This window comes from Paroedura picta, chromosome 2 (assembly GCF_049243985.1).
Source record: "Paroedura picta isolate Pp20150507F chromosome 2, Ppicta_v3.0, whole genome shotgun sequence".
In the NCBI taxonomy this organism is placed as follows: domain Eukaryota; kingdom Metazoa; phylum Chordata; class Lepidosauria; order Squamata; family Gekkonidae; genus Paroedura; species Paroedura picta.
Genome location: NC_135370.1, coordinates 4,084,929 through 4,102,315, shown reverse-complemented (window position 1 = coordinate 4,102,315; position 17,387 = coordinate 4,084,929). Strand labels below are relative to the sequence as shown.

General features: G+C 49.0%; 1 long non-coding RNA gene across 2 annotated transcripts in view; it reads right to left on the bottom strand.

The window, feature by feature from the left end:
- LOC143828507 (uncharacterized) overlaps positions 1–16,760 on the bottom strand; it is a 38,725-nt gene extending 21,965 nt beyond the window's left edge. For both annotated transcript variants that reach the window (XR_013227676.1, XR_013227679.1), the window contains exon 1: positions 16,647–16,760. This is a non-coding gene — a long non-coding RNA (uncharacterized LOC143828507). The remainder of the gene's footprint in view (positions 1–16,646) is intronic.
- Between the last annotated feature and the right edge of the window lie 627 nt (positions 16,761–17,387).

Here is a 17,387-nt window from a genome sequence, read left to right as displayed (position 1 = left end):
TAAAAATGGGCAGAGGTTGGGCGTAGGGAGAAATGGTCTCACAGGGCGTTGGATGGAGTAGGCGGTGTAGTGGTGGGCGGCAGCAGTTGGGGGAAGGCAGGAAAGCAGCACAGCGTGGGCTGGGGGGCGGTGAAGGCGACGGGGAGGGGAAGGACGCATGCTCAGGATTCTGCAGCGGGGGGGGGTGCCGTGGCCATGGCCACGGCAGCACGTTGGGCTCAAAAACCAGGCATGCACGTGACTCCGCGCATGCCTGGTTCATTTCAGGGCCATGGGAGCAGACGGGCAGAGTGTGCTGGCTGGGGCTGGCACAGGCGAGAAACGGAAGGAAAGGGCCACGGATGCGGAGGACCGGTATAAGGTGAGCGTCGTGTCGGGGAGGCAGGATTGGGCGAGGAAAGGGGTGATGGAGAAGGGCGGGGACGGGGGCTGGGCGAGAGGTGGCAGCTGGTTGTCGGGGCGTCGGGGCGGCCCGAGAATGGGTCTGGGGAGGGTGAGTGGGTTATTGGATGGCGGCGGGGCAGGTGACTGTGTGGTTGGGGGGTGCTCGAAGAGTGGGAAGCGGCGGCAGGGCAGGAAGCCGTAAGTAGAGGCTGGGAGAGTGGTGGGGGGCGCCCAAGGGACGGGTTGGGTCAGGGTGGGAAGCATGCGGTCGTCGTCGGAGGCGGCTGGGGAGGCGCATCGGGGGTATCGGGGAGTCCCCATGGCGGGCAAGGGCTGTCGCTGGGTGGAGGAAAAGCAGCAGGACCGACGCATCGAAGAGGGCGCAGCGGCGAGGATGGCTGGCTGGAAGGACTGGCGAGTCAGCGACACAGCGTTCCGAGGACGGGCCAAGTAGCCAATGGGAGTAGCTAATGGCGCGCCTCCCAATTGGCCACTTGGCCCTAGATTGCCTCTCAGAGGAGCTTCACGACTCCTGATTCGCTCCTCTGAGTTTTTATCCCGGACAGCGCCCGCCCATTCTCCTCCCACTTATCCCTTACCCTTTTATTTAATACAGCGGAGTGGTTTACAGATAATTACAGTTACCGTATTTGCCGGCGTATAAGATGACTGCGCGTATAAGACGACCCCCCAACATTTCCACTCAAAATACAGTACTATGGGCTACTATGGGCAGCTATGTCTATCCCAACTGAAGTGCACCCGGCGTATAAGACGACCCCCCTACTTGGAGGCATGTTTTTCAGGGGGAAAAAGTAGTCTTATACGCCAGCAAATACTGTATATCTTTTGATACTACAAGAATATGCAACTCTTACGGGAGGGTAACAAAACCTCCCCACCCCAATCAAGTCTCTGCCGATGTATGGAGACCCCTGGTGGGGTTTTGATGCCCCTCTTTTCACTACCCAAAGGAACCTCAAAGTGGCTTCCTCTCCCCACAACAGACACCCTGTGTGGGAGGTGGGCCTGAGACAGCTCTGACAGGACTGCACTGCGAGAACAGCTCTAACAGGACTGTGGGTATCCCAAGGTCACCCAACAGGCTGCATGTGGAGGAGAAGCAGGGAATCTAGCCCGGCTCTCCAGATTAGAAGCCACTGCTCTTAAAGGCTGGTTCAAGAGACAGTCAGAGGTGAATTGCTGTTGCTGCGTCTGTGTCGTGGCCCTGTTATTCCTTGGTCGTCTCCCATCCAAATGCTGACCAAGGCTGACCCTACTTAGCTTCCGAGGTCTGATGAGACCCAGCTAGCCTGGGCTACCCAGACCAGGTTCATTTACTGGTGGCCACGGGCTACTGTTTTGGCTCCCACCACCAAGAGATTACTTTGGTCTTCTACAAATGATCTACTGGCACATTCACTCACCGTGTGGGGAGGGAGAGCAAGCAAGCACCAACCAGCTGCTTACACCTCATGTGATCACTGTTCAGAACTGTTCAGAAAAAACAGAATAGATCGAAGAGGTAGAGGAGTGGCACTGTATGTGAGGAAAGGGCTTACCTGTCAGGAAATTCTAGTGAAGGAGAGCATATCTACAGTGGAAAGCATCTGGGTGAAAATAAGCGAGGGGAAAACAAACAGTGTGGTGGTTGGTGTCTGCTACCGACCGCCTGACCAACGAGAGGATGTGGATGCTGCACTTTGTGAGCAGCTTGAGAAAATATCCAAGCGGCAGGACCTTGTCCTCATGGGTGACTTCAATTTCCCAGATGTGTGCTGGGAAACAAACTCTGCGAAGCGTCTTCAGTCATGCAACTTTCTGACCTGCCTGGCTGACAATTTCATTTATCAAATGGTAGATGAACCCACAAGAGGTTCAGCCATACTGGACTTAATACTGACCAACAGGCAAGAGTTGGTGGATGAGGTGAAGGAGGTGGGGACCCTAGGGGGAAGTGACCATGTCCTCATAGAATTCCTTTTGAGATGGGGAGCCAAGGAAGCTTGTAGCCAGACGTGGATGTTGGATTTTCGTAGGGCAAACTTTAATAAACTCAGAGACATGATGAGTGTCATACCATGGACAAGAATGCTGGAAGGGAAGGGAGCATGTGAAGGGTGGGCGCTACTCAAACAAGAGCTATTGCATGCTCAATCAATGACTATCCCAGAAAGACGAAAACACTGCAGGAGCTCTAAGAAGCCTATTTGGATGAACAGAGAACTTCAAGAGGAACTAAGAAAGAAAAGGAAAATGTTCAGGAAATGGAGGGAAGGACAGAGCTCTAAAGAAGAGTACCTACAGGTTACTAGGCACTGTAGATCAAGCATCAGAAAGGCCAAAGCTGAGAGTGAGCTAAGATTGGACAGGGAAGCCCATTGTAACAAGAAAAGATTTTTCAGTTATGTGAGGAGCAAACGTAAAGTAAAGGAGGCAATAGGCCCACTGTTGGGTGCAGATGGACAAACTCTAACGGAGGATGAGGAGAAAGCAGAAAGGCTTAGTGCCTATTTTACATCTGTTCTTTCCCACAGGTCAAAGTGTTTAGGCACATCTAGAGATGGCCGTAGCCAAAGGACAGTGTCTGGGTGGCAGGTTAACATGGATAGAGAGGTTGTCGAAAGGCATTTAGCTGCACTGGATGAGTTCAAATCCCCTGGTCAGGATGAAATGCACCCGAGAGTACTCAAAGAACATTCCAGAGAACTTGCACAGCCCTTGTCCATCATCTTCGGGACCTCTTTAAGGACTGGAGATGTCCCGGAGGACTGGAAGAGAGCAAATGTTATTCTGATCTTCAAAAAAGGGAGGAAGGATGACCCGGGAAACTACAGACCAGTGAGTCTGACCTCTGTTGTGGGGAAGATAATGGAGCAGATATTAAAGGGAGCGATCTGCAAACATCTGGAGGACAATTTGGTGATCCAAGGAAGTCAGCATGGATTTGTCTCCAACAGGTCCTGCCAGACCAACCTAGTTTCCTTTTTTGACCAAGTAACAGGTTTGCTGGATCAGGGAAATTCGGTTGATGTCATTTACTTGGATTTTAGTAAAGCTTTTGACAAGGTTCCCCATGATTTGCTGATGGATAAGTTGAAGGACTGCAATCTGGATTTTCAGATCGTTAGGTGGATAGGGAATTGGTTAGAGAACCGCACTCAAAGAGTTGTTGTCAATGGTGTTTCATCAGACTGGAGAGAGGTGAGTAGCGGGGTACCTCAGGGCTCGGTGCTCGGCCCGGTACTTTTTAACATATTCATTAATGATCTAGATGAGGGGGTGGAGGGACTACTCATCAAGTTTGCAGATGACACCAAATTGGGAGGACTGGCAAATACTCCTGGCATAAAGAAGGCTGTCACTTCACCGCCTTCATGGACCACAAGCTGCCTGATCCGGCTCCAGCTCTTCCAGAACAACCGACTGCGGGGCCAGCAGTTTGGCATCTCGGCCTGCAGTTCCGGACTGTACCCCAGAACTCTCTCTCTCTCCCTCTCTCTCTCTGTTCTTTCTGTACATAGTTTGCTTCTCTTCACAATAAAATGATTTTATTCTTTCAATATGGTGCTGTGGATTTAAGCAATGCCCGTTTCTTGGGAGGAACATGGACACATGTGGGAGCCCTGCATTTCCGAAGTCGCTCCTAACGTGCTTCGTAGTGCTGAACAAGTTACTTGTGTTTGGGTAGTTGTTAGAGCCTTAAGGACCAGTTGCCAGGCAACTAACCTTGGCTCTGAAGGAAGGGCCTAACACAGGGGTAGTCAAACTGCGGCCCTCCAGATGTCCATGGACTACAATTCCCAGGAGCCCCTGCCAGCGTTCGCTGGCAGGGGCTCCTGGGAATTGTAGTCCATGGACATCTGGAGGGCCGCAGTTTGACTACCCCTGGCCTAACACGACCCGCTCAAAGCCAACCGCCTCCGAGAGTGTCGGGGACCACTAGAGTGTCCTGGATTTTAAAGGCCCCTACACTCCCGGCCGAGTTTAGGACGATCGGGTGTTGATTACGGGTCCCAAGTGGGCAATAAAGATCGCCGAAGTCATTGCTTTATTATATGCCCAGATTTGCTGGCTGGCCTGTGATGAGTTGAGGGAGAAAATTCAGCAGGGAGGGCTGATGATAAATACCATGTGTGTGAATCAATTTAGGTATTGATTTAGCATTTCCCCCCCACTTAGTAATTTATAACCGCAACCTGAAAAGACAGCATTCAATCTGGCAGGCGTGAGGAAATTTAGGACGTATTTCTTATCCGAGGGAAGGCAGTCAGCAGAGTTTGTATGGATTATGTATTGTTTCCTTGAACCAAGGCCCTTCTCTACATATTGAGTGGCTATTATAAACTGGAACACCATTTCAGATTTCGAGACACGGGGAAAGATTGATCGCAGTCTTTGTTATATTCCAAACTGCATTCTTTTTTAAGTGTCTGTCTTAAAGCAACTCTTGTTATGCTGCTTCCCCCACCATATAGCAATGTGACCAATTTTATTAATTTATAATATTTTGATGCCACCGAGGGTGTCACTTTCATAGAATCATAGACTCACATAATCATAGAGTGGGAAGGGGCCATACAGGCCATCTAGTCCAACCCCCTGCTCAACTCAGGATCAGCCCAAAGCATCCTAAACTTTGAGGTCTGGAAATTCCTGGAGATATGCTGGGAGAAGCCTGAGGGCAGCAGAGTTTAGGGTGAGGTGGAGACCTTAGTGGGCTATGCCCATTCTCCAAAGCAGCCATTTTCTCAAGGGGTGCTAGGTTTGTGTGCTTCGGCTCGGTTCAGCTGTCTTGGCAATCACCGAAGCCTGAAGCAGTGCGTAGGAGATCAGCGCCACGGCATGGAGAGAAGGGGCAGTGGCGGCCACTGGCTGGTGTGCTGCCGCCACCACTGCCCCTCCTCTCTGCACCGTGGCACTGACTGCTTGGGCTGCGGTGATTGCCGAGGTGTACGAACCAAACTAAGGCGCACACCCTTAGTACTGATCTATGTAAACAGAGATGGGGTGTAATTCCCAGAGATCTCCAGGCAACACCTGGAAGATGCCAACACTAAGCTGTTACTCCAGGAACCTTCCTAAGCTGGCTTACAAATTAAAAATAATAAAAACATACCATAAATGTAAATCCATCATGAAAAAGAAGAAGGGAGTCTGGAAGCAGTTTTGGCCTTGCTTGGCTGGTGTATTCCTTTAGGAATGTTTGGAGTTGCATGGGAAACGTGGCTTGGGAAACTGCAGGGCCGGGGACATTGTGTCACACACCACGATTCAAATTGGGGGTGTGGGTGGGGAAGGATCATGGGGGAAGCATAATGGTATGCCTGTAAGTTTGTTTTTTAGTTTCGGCAAGGAAATCCTTGCTTCTGTTCACCATTTCTCCTAATAATGAAACTTCTTGTCCACAATGCATTTGTTCACTGGGAATTCAACAGAGAGGTGACATTGACCAGGGGCAACTGTGTCCTTGGATGAGAGACCACCAGGGAAGTCCAGGGTTGCGATTCGGCTTGTGTGTTTTGGCACACTTTGGTCACTTTGGCGGCCGTTTAAGCCCGGGGCGGCCAGCACACAAGCCTAGTTGTGATGCAGAAGCAAGGCATGGCAAAACAGCCTCTTTTGCGCTGTTGCCCTGAGATACCCTTAAGTCAGCTGTGACTTGACAGCACATTTCACCCCACATCGAATACGCTCATCAGGACTACGGTGTGAGAAGTGAAACAGTGTAAACTTCCCCTCTTTTGCGCCATTTCCCAGATGCAAAAGACTGCATTTATGTCCATGGGGTAAACAGCTGTTTCCCAAAGCTGTGTGACATTGAGGAAATGATGCCTAGAAGGGGAAGCTAAAATCCTTCCTTGTCTTGTGCCACTGTCCTGCTCTGAATTATGACCTGATACTCCTCATAAAATTCTGTGCATTTCAGACGCCCCAGCATATTGTTTGGCCCTATTGAGAAGTAGGTGCTTACAGTAACAAAGATTTCTTTATATAGAAACCCCCCCATAAACAGAAAACTACCATTTCAGGCAAAAAGGCAAGCTAGAATCCTTGTCCCTGATGTGTAATTTTCCCTGTGCTTCATGGGGGGAACTCCCCTCCCCCAGAGAATCTTTTGATCATGCGAGCCTCTTCCAGCTGAGGCAAAAACTTAGGCTTACTGCTGGAGAACTAGGCCCAAGTGTGTGTGTGTGTGTGCAAACCTGCCAAGTCACAGGTGATGTATGGCAAGCCTTCATGGTTTTTTCAAAGAATGAGATGAGGAGAAGTGGTCTGCTTCTACCTCTGTGTAGAGACCCTAGACTTCTTCAGCGGTCTCACATCCAAGTACTAAGCCAACCCTACTTAGATTCTGAGCTCTGACAAGATCAGGCTAGCCTGAGCCATCCAAGTCAGGGAGGCCCAGGTATGAACAGCAGTAAACTGAGGGCAGTTCTGCACACTGAAAAAAATAGCGTTATGCCAGCAAAATGTCGTAATGCTAAAAAAAATAACACACCTCTGGCCATTCCTCATCTTCTGGCTCTCTTGCTTTCATCTGCCACCTTCTCCCGCTTCTTAGCACTCCACATGCATGCTTGAAATAGTGGAAGAGAGCAACGCACTTGACATGCAACTCTCCTCCACCTGTCAATCAAGCCAGGCAGTCAATCACCTTTCTCCATGTTTTAAGGGCCCATGATGGTAGCTAATTTTTTTTATTAGTAAAACTTCTCCAGTGAAACACCTAGGCATCTAATCATAGACGCATAGTGCTTTTTATAATGCCACCCCTTATGGAATCACGAGCCTTGAACCTTTTAAAAATTAATCTTGTTCCCAATTTTTTTTGAGGGGGGGACTTTAGAGAGGCATGCTTCGTGTTTTAACTGGGGGGCTAGAATTGTGCTTTACCTGCACGATTTAATGCCTATTAGTTGCTCCAGGCAGTTTGCTAAAAAAAAAACTGTCCCCAGGAGAAGGGGGAGGGAGGTGGGTGCGAGGGTGGGAACTGGAGGCGATAGCGCTACTTTAGCTCCACACTTTCCTTACCACGTGGCTTGCTGGTTGCTCTCCTGTAGCTTGCACTTTCTAGTTGGGGAAATCCACTTTATGAGACTCCCCAGCTAGCGTTTTAAAATGGGGGATGTAGCTACTGGTTTGCTGCTTGGATGCTGGATGTTGGCAGCATTGTGTAAAACGCCAAAAATACGGTGCCTGCATAAGGTGAGCATTTTATGATATTTATCAGGTGCAGAAAGGCCCTGAGAAAAGCCCCATCCCTTGGGAACCTCTCTCATTCCAGCTTAACAATAGTGTGTGTGTGGGGGGGGGGGGGGGAGAGAGTCTTTGTCCAGTCATTGGGAAGAAGCTATTGAAGTATTATGATTGAAATACCCTTGAACTCTTTGTGGGTGCTAATAGTGGTGATTATTTGAGGATTACATGCTTGATTATGCAGATAATTGCTGGTCAGGGCCAAAAGGTGATTGAAAATGGACTCAATATAGCAGATGGGGGGGGGGTTGTGCTTTTAGAAGAGCAGAGAAGTTAAGATATTAGTGTGCTTTCATATTAGGCTGACCTCCATCTCCCAAACAGTGAGTTGGATATGGTGGCAATTTCCGCAGATGGAAGGGATTTATCTCAACTGGACAAGACTTTCTCACCTGTGTATGTATTCTAGATTAGTGTTCCCCAACCCCTGGGCAGCAGACCGGCACCGGGCCATGAAGCCCTTGGTACCAGGCTACGGGTGGGGGGGAGGGAGGCTCGGGTGCCAGCATGCCAGCGCCTCCCCCCTCCCCCCGCAGCACGGCACTCACTGCCCCAGGAGCGATTGGCTGCTTTGACAGCTGATCGGTCCCGGCGCAGTGAGCACTGCGCTGTGGGGGGGAGGTGTGGGTGCCCACACCCGCACCTCCCCCCTGGTCCCCGGGCCTCCTTCTCCCCCCCCCCCCGGTCCCCGGCCCGAAAACAGTTGGGGACCACTGTCTAGATCATGCCTGTAAGCTGGAGTCGATAGTCAAAGTTGACCTCTGACCTACAGTTTACTTCTCTATAACTTCTGAAAAGGATTGTCTGGGCCTGTGATTCTGGCACCATCTGTTAAATCTGTGGGTTCAGAGGCGGACACAGACACCAGAAGTGATTTGAGCTCTTTATTAGGACCTCGGCATGGTACAAAAATGAAGCCAGACTGAACCGAGAACCCCCCAGAAAACCTTAACTTATATACGTGAGCAATCAATGGCTTTCCCCACGCTGTTGCACAATTTCAGCTTAAAAGGAGACAGGAATCTGGCAGACGGGATTTAGGCGCGCCCTGGTCAGTTTCATTGCCAGCTATGATCCTGCCTTGGACTTCAAGCTCGGTCCTGGACAGAGCTACAGACACAGGAAAGAAGAAGAAAACAGCTACAAGAATGGTGTTCCAAATAAGAAAGGTATTTTAACAACTTCTTTTTGCTGCAATTCACAAGTCAATATGGCCCATTTTCAAACACCAAACCTTTCCCCAGTGGCTTGTCCCTCTCTGTGTGTCTTGACCCTTCAATAGGTTCTGGTCATACAATAGCCGATCCTAGTATGACCATGGGCATTTGCTGGCAGGGGCTCCTGGGAATTGTAGTCCATGGACATCTGGAGGACCGCAGTTTAACTACCCCTGCCATAGACTCTTGCACACAAACAGGGATCCAAGATATTACTAACAAGTCTCTACACTGTATGACCAGTACCTATTGAAGGGTCAAGACAGATAGAGAGGGACAAGTCACTGTTACAGTTGCAGCCAACTTATGGTGACCCTGTAGAGCAGGGGTAGTCAAACTGCGGCCCTCCAGATGTCCATGGACTACAATTACCATGAGCCCCTGCCAGTGAATGCTGGCAGGGGCTCATGGGAATTGTAGTCCATGGACATCTGGAAGGCCGCAGTTTGACTACCCCTGCCCTACAAAGTTTCAAGGCAAGAGACATTCAAAGCTGCTTTAGAATCATGGAAGGGGTCAGTGAGGGGGAGCTCACCACCTCCTTTGACGGCCAATTTCACTGCTGAACCGCCCTCTGTGAAATCCCCCCCCCAATATTTGGCCAGTATCATTCTACACACAGTTTAAACCCATAACTGAGGGTCCTGTCCTCTGCTCCCTGCCCTCCTCCGAGCAATCGTGTCCCCTCCCAACCTCTTCTTCTCCAGGCTGAACATTCCTTATGAGGAAAGGGTGAAAGAAGAGGTCACCCCAAGACTGGCCACAGGAGCCTGGGGCCTGGAGCGAGTCAGGACTAACGGATGCAATAACCCGGAGCGACTACAACAACCGTCGCCCCACGTGACCGGACTAGTGGCAGCGGTCACAATAGGGTTGGGGGCCATCAGCCGGGAAGGAGTTGGAGTCTCATGAGTTGCAGAACAGCTGCCCCAAGGTTAGGCCCAGCTGGGAAATGATCATCAGCCGGACGGATGCTCAGTGGCTCAGGCAAGTTGGAGGCAGCAACAGCAGCACATCAGGGAGACCAAAGGCCCCTGCAATGAGCTGCAGTGAAACCCACAGCAGCCACCCACAAGGCTAACCGCAGGAAGCTGCATGCTCTGCTGCATGGCGGACTGGAGGCCAAGCCCCGCGACAGGGGCTGTGCTGCCCTGCAGGAGCAAACCAGGCCCCCCAGGCAATGGAGCTGCCGCCCAGGGGCAGATGAAGCAGCGGCAGACAGCAGCGGCCCCTACAGCGGGGGAAGCAGCAGCAGCTCCCTGGGCCCAAGAAATTCTCTGGTGACCACGGTTTGTAGCTGCATTTAAAACTGTGGTACCAAAATTGGCTTGGGATGGATGTGCAGAATAAAATTAGACAGAAATCTCAACCAGGGTAAAAGCTAAACGGAGAAGGGACGAGATAATTCATGCTGGAGAGGGGGAGGGGGAGGGAACATTCTTCCGTGCAGCCAGCTCCCAATTTGTAAACTAGGGTTTGTGACTAACCAGTGTGCTACTCACACACACACACACACACACACACACCGTCCGCTTTGCTCTGTGCTAAATGTCTCTCAATCCTTGACAAACTCAGATATCCGATTCAGTATTCAAATCAAACAACTTCTGTGTAACAAGCTGATTTGGCACGCGCTTTGTCAACCTCGGTGTAATTTGTTTCAAGGGCTGCGTTTCCTCTCTCTCTGTGTTTGTGTGCCTGCAAGACAAAGAGCTTTGCCAATGCCCCTGGTTCCTGGTTAGCACAGCTTAGCAGGGCAGCCTTCAGGCGTCTGAGCCTGCCCAGGGAGCGCCGCGATTCAAAGCCACGGGAAGTGTTTTTCTCGGCTTCCCAATTGCACCTGTAGCAACGGCGGAAAGTCAGTGTCTCTCTGTGTCACCCACTTTATCAGCATTATCTCTGCTTCATCCCGAGTATCTCGGGAATCATCATAACTTATTCCATCGCCAGGATACTGAATCTGTTCCATTTCAGCAGCAGTCGCCACATTCATAACCTTGTCATTATCCGAGAGGCGATAACCTCAGGCAATGGGCTGCTTACAATACGAGGCACTCCTGTGCCTATCAGATGTGCAGAGTGTTTTTTCCCCTCCAGAAGCACCTTTTGAATTCTCTGCTTTGGTTGGGCTGAATTCTCATCTGCAGCATCCCACAAAACAAGTCATAATTTTTTTAGCTGGCTCGTCACAAGAGTCCTGCATCCTGTTTTGTACAGCATATTTATAAGATAGCATCTCCATCCCCCCAGACACACACACACAAACACACACACACAAACACACACACTGATTACAGATAGGGGGTTTTTGACGCTGTTATCACAACCCCTGAAAGCTTGAAAGGCCTTTCCTCCCCCCCTTGCTCCAGGTACGCCTTTGGTAGGTTTTAATGAGCTTTGTAGATTAGATCGGTGGTGTGGACTTGGATGTTTGAAAAGCGGTCAGCCAGGCTAATTAATCTGGTGTGTGTACAAAGCACGTTGCCGATTCTGAGCCCCTTCCGGATTAACTTTGATAGCGCTCTTGGACCGCAATCAGGATCGGAAAACTGTTAGCTCTCGCTCTTGAATACTGTTTCCAATCTCCAACTAGACGCGGCCGAAGGTTTTTTTCTTTTAGGGGAAATGGGAACGCATTGGCCCTGCCTCTTTGGCTGCAATAGATAACCTCTTTTTAAAAAAACAGGCCTTGTTTTTTAAAGAAATTGGCCAATGCAATCAAATGGATGATTAAACTTCTCTAGCTTTAGTATTTCACCATTCAGCTTATATGGGAGTCCAGCAACCATGGCGGGCCAAGAGCTCCCCCCTCTGCATTGGTCCGCATTCTCTGGGAGAGAGCTCTATTCCCCCCATTCCCCACTTGGAATCCTGTGTTCATTTGGAATTTATTTGCATACCGGATTCCAGCATAGTCAGATGGTTAGGAGATTCAAGTTCAGATCCCCACTCTGTCACGGGAGCCTGTTGGATAATCTTGGAGCCACCACTCCCTCACAACCTAACCTTCTCAAAAACCGACATCCCTAAAATGCTGCTGGCGCTTAAGGTACTCAGTTTCTGAGATCTGGCGGTGTATCCGGGCCACAGTGCCCGGCGGCCTGCCAGGGGGCTCCCTGCCCGGCGGCCTGACGTGGCAAGAGGTACAAAGTGCCTCTCGTCGCGTCAGGCATCCGCCGCCGAAAGACCGCTGCCCAGGGCAGCCCCCGCCGCATCAGGACACCGCTGAACAAAGACCGCCGCCCGGGGCAGCCCCCCCCTGCATCAGCCCGCCGCCGCCGCCACAAGCCCGCCGCCCGGGGGAGGCCCTGCTGCCCGACGGAGCCCCCGCCGACAGCCCGCCACCACGCTGCGCCCACGTGGGCTTGATTACTAGTAGAATACAGCGGGCTTGATTACTAGTAGAATCATAAAGTTGGAAGGGATCTCATGGGTCATCTAGTCCAACCCCCTGCACTATGCAGGACACTCACATCCCAATTACTCATCTACTGTAACCTGCCACCCCTTAGCCTTCACAGAATCAGCCTCTCCGTCAGATGGCTATCTAGCCTCTGTTTAAAAATGTCCAAAGATGGAGAACCCACCATCTCCCGAGGAAGCCTATTCCACTTAGAAACCGCTCTAACTGTCAGGAACTTCTTCCAGATGTTTAGATGGAATTTCTGTTGAATTAATTTCATCCCATTCATTCTGGTCTGTCCCTCTGGGGCAAGAGAGAACAATTCTGCCCCATCCTCCATATGGCACCCTTTTAAATATGTGAAGTTGGCTATCAGATCCCCTCTCAGTCATCTCCTCTCTAGGCTAAACAGACCAAGCCCCCCCAAGCCTTTCTTCATATGTCTTGGTCTCCAGACCCCTCTTTGTTGCACATGTTACTGCCAAGACAAGTCTCCTCCATTGGCATATTTGGTTTTTCCTACCTACATGCAGAACTTTACATTTGTCCCTATTGAACTTCATTTTATTCAGTTTAGCCCACTTCTCGAGCCTATCAAGATCATCCTGTATTCTGTTGCTGTCTTCAGTTGTGTTTGCTACCCCTCCCAGTTTAGTATCATCTGCAAATTTAATAATTATTCCCTCTAATCCCTCATCCAAATCATTTATAAATATGTTCAACAACACTTGTCACACTTTTCCATTAACAAGTACCCTCTGGGAATGATTTGTCAACCAGTTATTGATCCACCTGACAGAATTAGGATCCATACCGCATTTTACCAACTTGTGAAAAAGAATATCATGTGGAAATCCAGAAATCCATCTTTACTGAAATCCAGATAAACTATGTCCACGCCATTCCCCTGATCCAGCAAGGTAGTCACTTTCTCAAAAAAAGAGATAAGGTTGGTCTGACATGCAAAACCCGTGCTGAGTCTTAGAAATCACAGCTCTCGGTTCCAGCTGCTCAAGGACCGAGTGTTTGATTATTTGTTCCAAAATGTTGCCAGCTACAGATGTCAAGCTGACGGGTCGATACTTACCCGGATCCTCCTTTTTTCCTTTCTTGAAGACGGGGACAACATTTGCCCACCTCCAATCGTCTGGCACCTCACCTGTTTTCCAAGAAGTGTCAAAAATAATGGACAGAGGTTCGGAGATGACATCTGCAAGTTCTTTTAGTACCCTTGGATGCAGCATCTGGCCCAGAAGACTTTATTTCATTTAAAGAAACTAGGTGTTTGTGGACTGTTCCAACAGTGATCCTAGGCCACCATTCCTGTCCCCCATGTTGTGTTACGTTTTTGCCACACTTATCACTATTTCCCTCACAAGAGAAGATTGAGGAGAAATAGGAGTTAAGCAGTTCAGCCCTCTCTTCATCATCTAATTTCACTTTCTTGTCCTCGCAGTGGTACAATGGTGTCCCTATTCTTTTTTTTGCTTGAAATATAACTAAAGAAGCCTTTTTTTTGCTATGTTTAGCATTTCTTGCTAGCCTAAGCTCACATTGAGCGTTAGCTTTTCTAACACTCCCCCTACAATTATTGGTTATTTGTTTATACTCATCCTTGGTAATAAGGCCTTCCTTCCATTTCCTAAATGACTCTTTTTATTCCTCAACTCTTTTGACAGCTGCTGATGGAGCCAAGTATTTCCATTTCATCCATAACCATACAGACAGGTGGGTAACCCACCCTTTGAACTCTCCTGATCAGGTAACCTTGGTGACTGAAAGGCATTATGGGGGAAACTGAAGGTATGCAGAGGTCATTGTTCTTCTGCTGAATGAGGGTCAGTAGATCTGGTAAACAATCTGGCTGGGGGAGATCACCTGGGACCCATTTATACCTGTACAGTGAAGAAGCAGAAGCAATAAATATTCTGCTCTTGTGTCTATCTGCACCCTTAATGACCCGCAAGGAAAGACTCTACAATCTGGCCCAGCTGGGGCTGTTGCAAGCAGACAGGAATGCTGAAAGCAAGTGGCTCTATGTAATATATTCTGGAATTGCCTTTTCCATTGGGGTTAAATTTAGGTGTCCGGATTGGTCCACTAGGATAAAATGTACAGGTTCAGCAACACAATGCTTGTTATGAAGACCAACTGATAACGGCATATAAGCTTTGATGACCTTCTCCGTAGGTTGGGCATTCAAGAAAGTATTATTATGAAGGAGGGAAAATGTTTTTGGATACGGCCTATAGCCTCATTTATCCTTGTCAGCCAGTTGTTTCTGTTTTAAGATGGAAACAGAGTAAACTTTTTGCAGACTTAGGGAGGTCAGAACCTTGTAGTGTGATAGGATTTCAAAATACACACGAGTTACGCATGTTACTTCGAATGAATGACCACTTGGGGTACTCCAGTCTGCATTTGTGTGGGCAAGCACAGAACCTATGTCAGTAGAATCCTGCATTAAAACAAGTTTGACGAACGTTCACAAAGGACATTTATGCCTGTCCGTGAATGTAAATGTTTGCCTCAGGGTATATACTCAAAGGAAGGAATGGAGTCATGTGTACAGTCCTGCGTAATTCTCTTCTCTCTGTCTGTCATGTGTTCAAAATAGTTCATGTATTGGATCAATGACATGCTGGGTTGATTTAGTATTTTTAAACACATTTTTCTCAACTGTTTGTTATACCTCTCCTTTATCCATCCCCACCCCCCAATTTCTTATTCATGATGAATTGAGAATTGGTAGGGGAAAATGGATTCTACATTGGGATGTTCTAGGAATTCTCCCCAGTTTATGTAGTAATGACAATAGCGACTAGGGGAGGCAGCCTAGAGTGTCACCTAGAAGGAACACCCTAACCATTTCCACACAAGGAAAATGTTCCTGGACAGCCTTCACATGTTGGCGGCATATAGAGCCCCCATCGCACGATATCACCAGCATCTCAAGGCTGTCCAGTAGCTGGGTCATGATGTGGTTATTTTTAACTCACGATTTCAGGAATAAAAAAAACTGTATTTACCAACCTAAATTGTGTGAGCAACCAGTAAGCAACTAGGGATGAGACCATATGGATGGGGAGACGTGCAATAGTCTGGCTAGCTTTGTCCCACCCTTGCACCCATCCTCCCCTCTCCATTTACTGCTCTGACTTATTTTTTAAAATGGGGCAGTCCGTGGTGCAGCACAACTGCAAACCTAAATTGTCAAAAGTGATCCCACGGTCTTTTTGGGATATGCAGGCAAAACACAACCCCTTATCTATTTTCTGGAGGCGAGGAATGAGCTGGGAAAGGGAGGAGGGGCGGGTGATCGGCCTGCCTTCTCCCATCACACAGGGGTCTGGGCACTTTGCTTTAAAGCCAACCATTAGCACAGAATGTCTTCTTGGGCTCCAGTTACCATGCTCAGAGTCTCGGAAATCCACCCAGTGGTGAATTATGCTAAGAGAGTCTGACAGGCAAGACCATCAAGCAAGCTAAAGGTTTCAAGTGATTTTCCAACACCCATAATTCAGGGCTCTGTCCACTTCTAATAACTCTGCATAGAAGCTGCAGCCGCAGTTGAGATCTGACGTCTCCTGGATCTCTCGTAATCGGTTACTTATGGAGTTGCATGAGTACATGAAACTGAGAAGGCTCACCTCGATGAGAAGTAGCCTCAAATATGGGAATGACCTAAGAGGCATGTTTGAACGCTAGTCAGGGAATGGTACTTGGTCCACCTTTCAGCCCCCACGTTCTTGGAATGTACAAGTGGGGATGTTTTGCTTCCAGAACATGAGACCAAAGAGTGCTGACGCGAGGAGAGGTACAATGTACACATATTTAATGCAGACACCCATGTCCAGGCATGGACCCTGACAAGACAATTTTGCGTATGCAAGACCAGAGCTTGGGTTTCCTACCTGCCCTTTCTCAGGCAGACTGGAATGCCCCATGGATATTCTGTTTTGGGGAAGAGAATTCTGTTCTCACCAACAGGCTTTCTAAGGGCATTTGGGGCTGCAGAAGGAGGGAGGAGGCAGGAAGACCATGCTCAATACGCAGCAGTCCTTGTGCCTGCAGTAACTTCAGTTTGGATGCAGCCCCTAGTCCAGGGGTAGTCAAACTGCGACCCTCCAGATGTCCATGGACTGCAATACCCATGAGCCCCTGCCCTGCATTTGCTGGCAAGGGGTCATAGGAATTGTAGTCCATGGACATCTGGAGGGCCGCAGTTTGACTACCCCTGCCCTAGTCTCTAACAAACTTAAGTTCTTGTTTAATCCATTCCCTGATGACACCAGACCTGCTTTCCCATACTGAGTCTGAACTTCATGCCGTACTTAAAGGGTCTCCCTGCGGTCAGCAAATCCCTCCAAAAGGAGGCTTACCCTTGTGTAGCGAAGAGCGGAACATTTTCAATTATTCATTGTGTATTTCTGCTGCGGGTTGTTGTTGTTATTCCAGTTATCCGTACAAAGCTGCAGAGTTGCCTGATGCCAGCGAACCGTGCTAAGAATGACTAAACATGGCCCTTTATCACTGCAGCATCCAGAGTTTTCCGGGGAGACGAAGATTTAATCTTGCAATTTCCCTGTGAAGAGGAAAAGTATTATTCTCTTCCTGGTATGCATAGGTGGAAAACAGAGGTATGCAAAATATATGCGCTTTGTGCATGACCACATAGGAATTCAAACAGAGTTTAGATTCTGACACTTTAAAAGTGACAACCCTCAGATTCCGAGACAGGAAAAAAGCCAGATTTTGAGCTTGGAATAAACTATGCCGATTGCCCATTATTTATTTTTTCTCTATTTTCTTTAATAGCCAGTTAATAGCCAGTTTCTTAATAGCCAGTTTGGTGAGAGCCAGTTTGGTGTCGTGGTTAGGAGTGCGGACTTCTAATCTGGAATGCTGGGTTCGATTCTGCGCTCCCCCACATGCAGCCAGCTGGGTGACCTTGGGCTCACCACGGCACTCATAAAACTGTTCTGACCGGGCAGGAATATCAGGGCTCTCTCAGCCTCTCCTCCCTCACAGGGTGCCTGTTGTGGGGGGAGGAAGGAAAGGCAACTGGAAGCTGCTTTGAGACTCCTTCGGGTAGAGAAAAGCAGCATATAAGAACCAACTCT